An 11,370-nucleotide genomic window follows, 5' to 3' on the forward strand; every position below is an offset into this window, starting at 1 on the left:
GCTGTGTAGACAGATTGAAAACCCGAGTGAAGTGCTGCCTGTTTACAAACACCAGACAAACTCTTAAGTCCATCTTCAAGAGTGGCAGCTGAAGAATTAACTAGTACAAATAATCAGAAAACATTCAGACCCAGATATAACAGCTAACAGTTTTGGTAGCAGGCAAAATTCTTCCAGTACCTTTTTCAATATGAAGTAATTATCAGATGACTAAAATAAAAAGATTTATTGAGTAAAGACAAGTTCATAGAACTACAAAATGAAGAAAATTAACTAAGGCAGTTAGTTGTTTTCAACCCTGGTGACATACTCGACTCACTTTGGGACAGGTTTTTAAAATACTCACCACACATTAAATCAGAATCTCCCGAGACAGGCCTAGACATGGGTATGTTTTTTAAACTCCCTGGTAATTTTAATGTGTAGCTGTGGTTAAGAAGCACTGTCCTAAGGCTTAAAAGTGAGCTTAATCTGGGGGGCTGGCCCCGTGGCCGAGCGGTTAAGTTTGCGCGCTCCGCTGCAGGCGGCCCAGTGTTTCGTTGGTTCGAATCCTGGGCGCGGACATGACACTGCTCATCAAGCCACGCTGAGGCAGCGTCCCACATGCCACAACTAGATGGACACACAACGAAGAATATACAACTATGTACTGGGGGGCTTTGGGGAGAAAAAAGGAAAAAAAAAAATCTAAAAAAAAAAAAATTAAAAAAAAAAAAGTGAGCTTAATCTGTCACTTGATAATTATGAGGCCAGGCTTCGCAAACGTTAACCTACATAGGAACCACCTGGGAATTTTGTTGAACTCTAGCTTCTGTCCGAGTAGTGCTGGGTGGGCCTTGAGATTCTGCATTTGCTGCAGGCATGATGGTGAAGAGCTGAAGGGGACATTGAGTAACAAGGTCTGAGAGCACTGGTTCTCAGATTGAGCTGCACACTGGAATCACCTAGGGAGTTAAAAAAGCCAACAGTATCTGGGGCCCACCATGGAGATGCTGGTTTCATTGGGGTGGGCGTGCTCTGGGTATTGGAGTTTTAAAAGCTCTCCAGATGATTTTAATTAGTAATAAAATTTCAGACCAATGCCTTAGAGAGCTTATATAGAAAGAGAGAAGACCAACTAGTCAACCGCGAATGGGGAGGAATTAGAGAAGCACCAGAGCAGGTGATGAGCAGGCAGACCTCGTGCTCTCCAGACCAACATCTAAAAAGTCAGGCTTTGCATTTTCTCTAGAAGATTTGGAAGCTTTGCTGCCACTGGGTCTGCGTTAGTCTGTGGTAGCAACCAGGTAGAACTAAGTAGGACCTGCTCCTTTAGAAAGTACGTGCACTTTCCCATGTGCCAGGCCTACTGTCCCATTTCATTTATTCGTATTACCTAACTAGCCCTTGTGCAATCAAGTTGGAGAGTTCTGGGTTACGCAAGGCCTACTGCACACTGACTCTGGGTCATTTGGCAGGACAAGCAACCCCTAGCAGGGCGACATTTAATCAAGGGTGACTGGACATAAAATGAATAATTGACCTTCTCAATAGAAGTTTTAGACATTGTCCTGGTATATGTATTAATGAGATGTCCTTCTGCACAGCTGATATTCAGGAATATTCAAGGCCATACAGTTAGTGAGGGAGCCCATAAAATAGTTCATGCATTCCACCTCCCAGCTCCAGGTACCTAACCTCTGAGTGTGAGGATAATACGAACAACTTGATAAGGTTGCAACTTAGATAACAGACACAGAGCATCTATCAAAGTGCCTGGCTCATGGTAAGTACTCAATGCCAAGCTGCTATTATTACTCATTTTGTACCTCTGCCCCTCAGCTGTGTTGGGTATGCCTGGCGTGGATTGTGTAACTCTTTTTGTTTATTTGTTTGTTTTTGTTTTTTTTACAACACGGTAAGGTCCTTCAAGAGACTACAAGCTTGAAGTAAAATTACCTATCCTATTAAAGAAAAGGCCAGGAAATGTTTTGCATATTAAACCAAACCAACGAACCAACTGCCAAACAAACAAATCCTACCAGAAAGAATTAAAATGAAAATGCTCTGGACTTCAAAAGCTCTAACCCATCTAGGGAGAATTTGTCCTCCAGCATTCCCTAATTGTGTCCAGGACATCATCTCTGTACTAACCACCCTGTGTGGCCTTTGTTCTGTCTCTCACTAGACTGAGTACCTTCAGAAACAATAGCTCGCTCTTCTCTAGACTATGCCCAGTGAGAAGGCTTTCACAGGTAAGTAGTCAATAGAGCAGGACTGAAAGAAATTACATTTCTTATGTGTTAAAGTACTTCAGACCTATGCTGCTAGCCTATCAGTGACCGAATAGCTTTTGTTAGATGATATTCATAAATCCCTGTGCACCTATAGCTGTTAGCGCCGCCTAAATAACTAAGATAAACACATCCAATGGTTAACATAGGTTAGCATAAGGGAAGCCATCTTCTATAAGGGAACCATGTTAGGACTATAAATGACCCTGATCCACAAGACACCCCCACCCCCAATTTCTTTGTCAGCAATGCTTTAGTTTGCACATAGCCTGGATAAGTACACAGCTGCTTGTGAGAAATATGCATGCTCCACTATTTTCACAGCCTTGGCTTATACATAAACCTCTCTATTCCGATAAGGCAATAACTTTGTTCTCTAAGTTTTCCCAGGGGTGTAACAACCTCTGGGAAAAAGCCCTCTGCTGGAATCCATCACTGGTGACAAGAGAAAGTGATGATCTGGAGTCTCAAGGATTACAACACCAGATAGTCAACATTCTGAGACACCCCCTCGCACCTTTCAGCCCATTTGCCCTATATAACTGCTTCAAAATTTTGTAGTTTTAAGATGGATCTTTAGGACACTAGTCTGCTATCTTCCCCCTTGCTGGAAATCTGTAATAAAAAGACCCTTTCTCTCCTACCACCTTGCCTCTGGACTATTGGCTTGTCTTGCAGTGAGTAGAAGACCCCTTTTGGCAGTCACATACTTACATCTTTCCACATTCTAATTAGCCAAAATAGAGTTTGTCAACAATCCAAATTTTAACAGTGACAGCATGACTGATTTTTCCAGAACTATGCTTTGCTATTTTGCAAGTTAGTGTGGACTGAAATAATTTAACACTTTCCCTTCCCAAGTATCTTTCATTTATATCTTTATTAGGTCTTTCAATAGAGTAGAAGTTCTCAAGGGGTAAAGAGGAGATGCTAAACCTATTTTGAGAAGTCTTGACCACCCAAGCTGATCCAAACACAGTACTACTTAACAAAATTTGTGTGTTATCAGGATTTATTCCAGTATCTAAAATAAAAATCTATAAAATGTGTTTCACAAGACTAAGCAATGAGTTTTCATTCATTTTCTCTTGAAAGAACTATTTATCTCAAGCAATGCAGTAAATCTAAAATATCTCTAAGCTAGTCCAGACATTCCATAAAGATGTTAATTTTTTAACTGTTCAGGACAGTTTTATGCCTTAAGCAATCATTGGATTTTTCTTATAGTTATCAAAGATAAAGAAAATGAGGTAACATTTCTTAGTCATGCATTTATAATTGTGTTTGCATTTTCTAAGATATAGTTCTACTAAAATTATAAAGGACATCTTTGACTGAACAATTACAATGATTCGTTTTCTCTTCTAAGAATCCATTTAACATGAGGGCAATCAGCCATATTGTGTTTGTATTGCTTGGTTATGTGAAAACTCTGAGGCTCAGCTTTTAACCTTAGACAATCTGTAAGTCTTAGTTTAAATGAAAGTTTTCAGAAAAGTATAACACCTAATATCTAGATGAAGTAGATATTTTCTGTGATCTTGTCCGATTCCATGTCCTGTATGAAAGAACCTAGAGATCTCTCAGAAAGGTTTTTTGAAGGCTGCGATAAGAGAGGTAGGACAAGAACCAGAAGCCTGCCGCTCTGCCCTTTCCCCTATAGCACACTGCACCTATCTGTTGGGAGAAACAGTCCTCCTTGGGCTTCTTGCATTCTTCCACGTCTTGCTGGGTGTGCTGTGTCTTCCAGGCCCTGAACACTTCCACCCAGGCCATTTCTCAGTGTGGTTTATGCAGCTGGTAACCTTGAGAGATGAGGTATCAGCTCCTTTTGGACAAAGAGCAGGCTTGCTTACTGCTTGCTATAAAAGCTCAGGGTAAACCCATCGAGTTCATGGCATCCATCTGGCACACATTGCATCACCCCTCTGGGACTTGGGGGCAAAGAGAATCAATGTAAATATGCTACTGCTCACGCTGCTTGCACTGCTGTGAGTAATAAAGTCCTTTGTCTCTGACCCAGGAATTTCATGTCTTCTGCCAGCATCCAAGAAACAATAACAGGCTAATTTATTAGCTTGTAAGAAGAGTAAAACCAAATCCCAAGCTGACACCAATTTTAGTTTGAAAATTCATGTTTACAGGTTATTGCAGCAACTGACTTGATTAGAATTACTCAGAACATATGAGATTGGTCAATATGCAAAGAAAATAAGGGCTGTAGTATATATGTGTCCCATTACTCTTAATTCTAATAAGTTCTTAGGCTAATTTTGGTCCTAATCATTTACATCATTGACGACTTTATATTTCACTGACCTTAAAGCTAACTAAAATATTCAGGTATTTAAAAGAGAGTTTTAGTTTTAGATAAGTATAGTCATTTTGTAATTAAAATATGCAGAAAGTGATTTGTCAAAGTCAATGAATATGCACCATAGTTAAATAAGCTTCTATTTATCTCCAAAAGATTTGAATACAGAAGTTGGGTGAGTTGACAAAATTTCTGATTAAGAAAATTGAATTTTTGAATGCAAATCTAAAGCAATTTAATGAAAATTTAAAGGAAGTTTAAAGAAAGCAAGATAGTTGACATTTAGTAGAACTTTTATGTTTAAATGAGCTCTTTAAAGAAATTAAGTATTTAAGTAAAATGTTAAGTCTTCAAATAATCAAGCTATTTATAGCAAATCTGAGTACAGAGAAGCGTGTCTACATAAATAAAGAAAAAACTTGGGAATAAAGAACTCTCATTTGCCACTCATGCTTCATGCATCATTTGACTTCCTCAGTTTCCCTAGCATGGTGTCTGGCTCACAAGATGGCAAGAGGGAGAGCAGCATAATGGTGACTGAATGGTTTCTAAACTTCAGGTTAAAATTTGCAGTTAAAAATCTCAACCTCTCCACTTCCAATCAGGTGGATGACCTTAAGTATGTTACTTATTCACTCAGTTCTTCAGTTACATCACAGGGTTGTTATAAGAATTAATAGATAGAAAGCACTTAGATACCAGGCACATTTCCTAATATGATGAGAATTCAAACAAATGTTAAATTTAATTCCCTTAAAAACTGAAGCATAGAATTTAGAACTTCAATGAACCTTACCCTTGATGCAGTTCAGTACAATCACTTCATCTTGCAGATTAAGAAATTAGCCCACGTGTCAAAGCTATTAAGAATGCAGCCAGGTCTGCCATTTCAATGCTTTCAATTATACAATGCATTTCATAACCAGTGGCTCTTTCTCCAGTATGAAAAGGAAATCCCCCATTCTTCTCTTCTTTCCTGCCAAATACCTTCACCACCAACTCCAACTACTGTCCTAACTTGAAAAGAAAGGTATGGGATAGACACGAACACAATGTTCTATGCAAACTATGCTGTCTACTTGCAGGAATAAATTGCTGAAATCCAGTATTGACATCACAGGACACAGAGTATTTGAGTTGTGCCAAATTCTCCAAAAGAATCAAGTATTTATTGGCATATAAACAATACAACCAAAAAGACAGTAACGTTTGGGTAGTGGTTAACAATTTGCATCTGTGTTCTTCATATGTCTCATGTTTTCTTTCTAGAAATTTCTTGGAAAAATCTCCACATTTCCAACATTTTAATTTACAAAGCATTCCACATTTTAGTTGGGGCTGCCAAACAGGCTATTTTGAAAGCACAATATGCATTTTCCAGAAACCCAACTCAAAGCTGCATGTATTCAATATATGTTAACAGTGAGTACTTGTGTATTAACTATAGGGTCCGAGACACATCACCTTCCATTTCTTGCATTTACTGTCTGAAGTAGGAGGAACAATTTATCAAGGAAGCAGCTGTGAGAACAATGGACAAATCTGAAAGCCAAGTGAGTTTTAGAGTGGAGTAGTAAAACACACTGTGCAACTAACAATTATACCAAGAAATAAAACCTCATATCTGACAGGTGTGCTCTAAGTTAACTATTTTTCTGCAATGAAAAATATAAAAAGCTAATCTTACAATGAAGAATGCCATATTATTAACACAATGGACTACAGGACATACATTTTCCTTCCCTGCCCTACTTTCCTGGAAACAAATTAATACCTAATTGGCATATAAAATATGAGACAAGTTTTATTCCCAAGTGGCATCCCACTTATTTCCTTCTTCCTCTTCTTCATATAACATGATTGCAAATTTTAAAAAACACAACAATATTCCCACTCATCTACCCCTTTGGGGTGGCTGAGGGATGCTTTCTAAAAGCCCCACTCAGGAACAGCCCAAACACAGATACTGGCAAAATGGCAAACATACTTACAATAACGAGGGACCCTGACAAATAGTTCCCTCAGTACAGAATTGCATGCCATCCTGGGACCAGTAACATACACCACGGAGGATACAATCCCATTAGATGAGGTGTTCATGTCTCAAACCCTGCGAAATGTACAGGAAGGAGAAGGACCAATCCCAGCGGAGGCCTCATATGTGGACGGCTCTGCAAGGGGCAACACCTCCCCAGTGGACGGCAGTGGCCATCCAGCCTTGGACTGACAGCATGTGGTTGGACTCTGGCTCTGGGTACAGTAGTCAATGAGCTGAATTGTGGGCTGCCTGGATGGTGTTGACTCATGAGCCTGATCCAATATGTCTGTACATAGACAGTTAAACAGTCTATAAAGGGCTCACCCTATGGATGGCACAATGGGCACGACAAAGATGGACTATTAATGGTCACCCATTGTTGGGGACAGAACTTTGGGATAATATCTGGCAGCAGGTCCAGGGGATGACAATAACAGTGTACCACTGGTGTGGTCTCTTAGTCCCTTGGGAAACAGGCTTAAAACAGGATACCACAGTAACACCTCCAGTTCCCCAAGGTACTTTCATCCTTTCCCTCTGGTGTGTCTTGTTGGATGGTCATGACCTCTGTTTTAGTTCCCTCTAAACATCTTACTTTTCATCCCTACGACAACGTCTGCCAACCTTCTTGCTGCTTGAACACACTGTTGCTAACATACAAAATTGCTCCAACAGCTGGGTATGCAGTCAGAGCCTCTCTCCTCCACCACAGGCTTACCAAGGCATCTCCAAGCTGCCGACACCTCTGGCTGGAAAGCCCTGTGAGAGCGGAGGAATGTCGCCCACTTTCCCATTTCTACTCCCCTCCTGCCAAGTAACCTGTCCTTGCCCTCTTATGCTGCCTCTCAAAAGTCTATCTTCCAACTTGTACGTGAGCAAGTTAATATAATCCCAAAGGTGCGGTGCTCTGTTTTTGATGGCATAGGATGGTTGACTGCTGTACAGATAGAATTAAGAGGTTCCCTTCCCTGGTATACTGAATGTCACAATAACTCTGCACCACCAAATGAAAGCATCTCAAAAAACACGGGGTGGATGCCTAAAGCAATGTGTAATCAAACAATTGTCATTACTGCTGCTATGTGGCTGGGAAAACAAAATAACACCGTTAAAAGAGCCTTTGCCTCCCCTTGGCGGTGGTAGTGGGCTCATGGTGCTCATCGCTGGACCTATCTGCTTTATAATTGGACTGGCAGATCCCCATGGGGGCATCCCGACATCCCTGCACATGTCCTGTCTTCTCTTTGACAGCTTCCTTCTAGTTGCGGGGCAGTCGTGCCCGCCATCATGTGCGATGCACTGCTGGGTGGCTTCACCCCCTCGCCGTCTTCTCCCCACAGGCTGTGGCTACCGATGTAGAATGGCAAGTGTCTGCTTTAGCCCAACGTGTGGCAACAGCCCTCAAGGATACCACGCATGCAATAACTCTACTAAATGAAAAAACCTCCCAAATGAGACAGGTAGTATTACAAAATAGGACAGCTTTGGATATGATTACCACAGCCCAAGAGGGGACCTGCGTCCTGATCAAAGTAGAATGCTGTGTATATATGATGCCCATAATGTTTCCTCTGCAATGGCCTCCTTTCATATTCACATCAGGCCACTGACAACCTGTTCACTGACTCAGTATCCGCTTGGATACAATCCCTCCCCTCAACCTGGCGACATGTTTTCTTTGGTGTCCTTGCCTTTTTACTACTTCTTTTATTTTCCTTTTGTGGTCTCTGGCTACAGTGCTCCTTTCTGTGTCTGGCTCGAGGGAAGCCGCGGAAGACTGCCACAGTAAGATTGTAAGGGTCTTTTGGACACATGGGTAGTGGCGTGTAGGGCACTAGCCTGCGCGCTCTTTAAGAGCAGACCACTGTGGTCTTTAACAAGACCGGCACAGTCTGAGAGAACACAGAGGCCCTCCTGGGGGAGCCCTGGTCCTTGGAATGCAGGTCATCCAGGGACAATCCCTGCTGGCAAGCCTGCAGCCTTTGCTCCTCTGTCTACTTAAGCAAGCTTCTCTCAGGGGGCAGTAGCGGGTGCACACTTCTGTCCAGCCGGCTGCCAATGGACACTCCCTGCAAGTAACTCCCAATAAACCCCTATGTCTCGTTCGCCATCTCCAGGTCTTTTCTTCTGTCTCTCTGCAACCTATCTCACACTGCTCACTCAACTGGGCATGTGGCCAAACAGCTGTGCAACAAATTATCACAAACTTTGTGGCTTAAAACAAGAGAAATGTATTACTGCACAGTTCTGTAGGTCAGAAGTCTGGCCACAGCACGGCTGCATTCTCTGCTCAGGGTCTTACAAGAAGGAAATCAAGGCGTCAGCCAGACCGCTGTCTTCCCCGGGGCCTCTGCGGGAGTGTCTCCTTCCCCTGTTTGTTCGCTGAATTCAGTTCCTTGTGGTTGTACAACTTAGACCTCTGTTTCCTTGCTGGCTGCCCAGGTTCTTAGCCTTGTAGTTCCTTCCCTCTTCAAAGGCAGCAGTGGAGAATCTCCCTCCCCTGGAGCCCTCTCACACTCAGAATCTTTTACCAGGAAGAACCCAGTCCCTTGTAAGAGCTCATCTGATTAGACGGGGACCACAAAGGCAGCTCCTTATCCTAAGGTGAACTGATTTGAGACCTTAATTACCTGAGCAAAACCCTGCACTGAAATTAGTGTTTGATTGCCTAACTGTGTGTACACACAGTGAGAACCTTGGGGACCATTTCAGAATTGTTTCCTACGGCAAGAAAATCAGGACTAAAATCTCTCCACTAAGAATGAATAGGTTATTGTACTTGACCACCATTTTGGATTTTAATCTATTCTCAAAACAGACTTTGTTGCTAAGATGGTCTGCTGTTCAGGCTTAAAAGAGAAAAGCAACATGCAAATAAGACTTCTAAAAGCCAATTGCAACGATTAAAAAAATCCATTTCAATCATATCTAAGTAATTGATATATCTCATTATGGTACCCTAGTGATTTTTAAAATCTTTCTAATCAAGGGTTAAACAGTGACAAGAATGCTCCATGGAGGATTAAGGAAGCATCTATGATGTGGGAATATTGTTTCATAGTTATTTGACATGAAAATGATAATTTTCATATTATCAGCCGTTCTCCAAAATTAGTTGGGAAAGGTGCTTTTGAGAAAACCATCTGGAAAGAAAGCAGACTAGATTGAAGATTGTGGCCCAGGGACAGCTATCAGCATCAGGAGTATGTAATGTTAGCTTTGCTAATGTGAAATGGTTGTACTGTTTTACAGATTGTAAAACGTATCCTTTTTCTTGTTCCTCCTCCTTTCCTTCTGATGATCTTTAGCATTAACAACTAAGTAAGGAAGCACAGGACAATGTGTTAAGTAACCTGGTTCTCATCCTGCTGTGCCTTTAGCCACCTGTGCAACTTAAGAAAAGGCATTTCTCTTTGCCTCACAAGCTGCATTTGTAAAATAAAAGCATTTTAGAAATTTGAAGCTGAAATGGACCTTGGGGATCATGATCTTTACAGGTCCACCCAGCTCTAAAGTCATATTTGCCCAAATATCACCTTTTAAAAACGGGAAATATTCCACCTAATTAGAGAAATGTGGTATTTGATGGATGTTACAGGGTATTTGGTTTCCTGTTTGGAATAAGTTATCACTTTTATTACTTTAAATTTTAGAATAAATTTCTGTGGATGTTTCAGCATTTCAATAAACGAAGCGTCTTGGCCCTGCTCCTAAGCCCCACGCAGGTTCAACACACTGGACTATTCTCCTGCTCACGTCCTCAAGCTCTTTATTCACCTCAGTGAAAAGAACTGCGTTATCCTACAAAATGATAAACACTTCCAAAATGAAAGCCTAATGCATTAGTCAATTCAGTTTTCCTAGAATAATAAGGCCTTGTCACCTTGCTTTGCATGATCTGCAAAAAGGGAGAAGGCAGAATTCACAATTACATTACTCTGAATTTGTATTGTATTGACATTCCTGAACCTTTGACATAACAATTCACATTTACTGAGAGGTTATGATATATCTGATTTTGTACCAGAACCGTAAGTTTCCTAGGGGCACCTTTTTATCCCCAGCACATAGCACAATGTTTAGAACTTAGTAGGTTCTCAAAATATGTTTCCAGAATGAGTAAAGAAAATGCACAGGTCCTACTTTCAAGGGGCTTACAATCTAGTGGGAAAAAAGGATTTCAGCACAGTGAGACCCATTTCAGATTTCTAACCTACAGAACTGTAAGATGATAAATTTGTTGGGTTTTAAGACACTAAGCTTGTGGTAATTTGTTACGGTAGCCTGTAATTCAGGGTCACAGAATTGGTTTCGGCTGTGCAAAGGCTTCACTGTGGTGGTGGTATTTCATGAGAAACGAAGGCCTGGGAGCACTGGAGGGAAACAGGAGTTGTTAAATTCTTGCTGCTAAAGTGCAGTCCCTTCTGAGCAGCACTGGTGCCGGCCTTTTCTGGAAAATGCAAAATGTCAGGCCCTACCCCAGACCTACTGAACCAGAGTCAGCAGTTTAACAAGATCCCCAGGTGATCTGCATTCACATTAAAATTTGAGGAGTACTAGGTTAAATTTATTGAAAACTGTTTTAAAATGTGGAAGACTCTTTGCTTCTTTTTTGACACACAAGTTTGCTGGCGGGAAAAAAAATGCGGGGCCAGCCTGGTGGTGTAGTGGTAAAGTTCGCACGTTTCACTTCAGTGGCCCAGGGTTCGCTGGTTCAGATCCCGGGTGCAGACATGTCACTGCTT

Source organism: Equus przewalskii, chromosome 13 (assembly GCF_037783145.1).
Source record: "Equus przewalskii isolate Varuska chromosome 13, EquPr2, whole genome shotgun sequence".
In the NCBI taxonomy this organism is placed as follows: domain Eukaryota; kingdom Metazoa; phylum Chordata; class Mammalia; order Perissodactyla; family Equidae; genus Equus; species Equus przewalskii.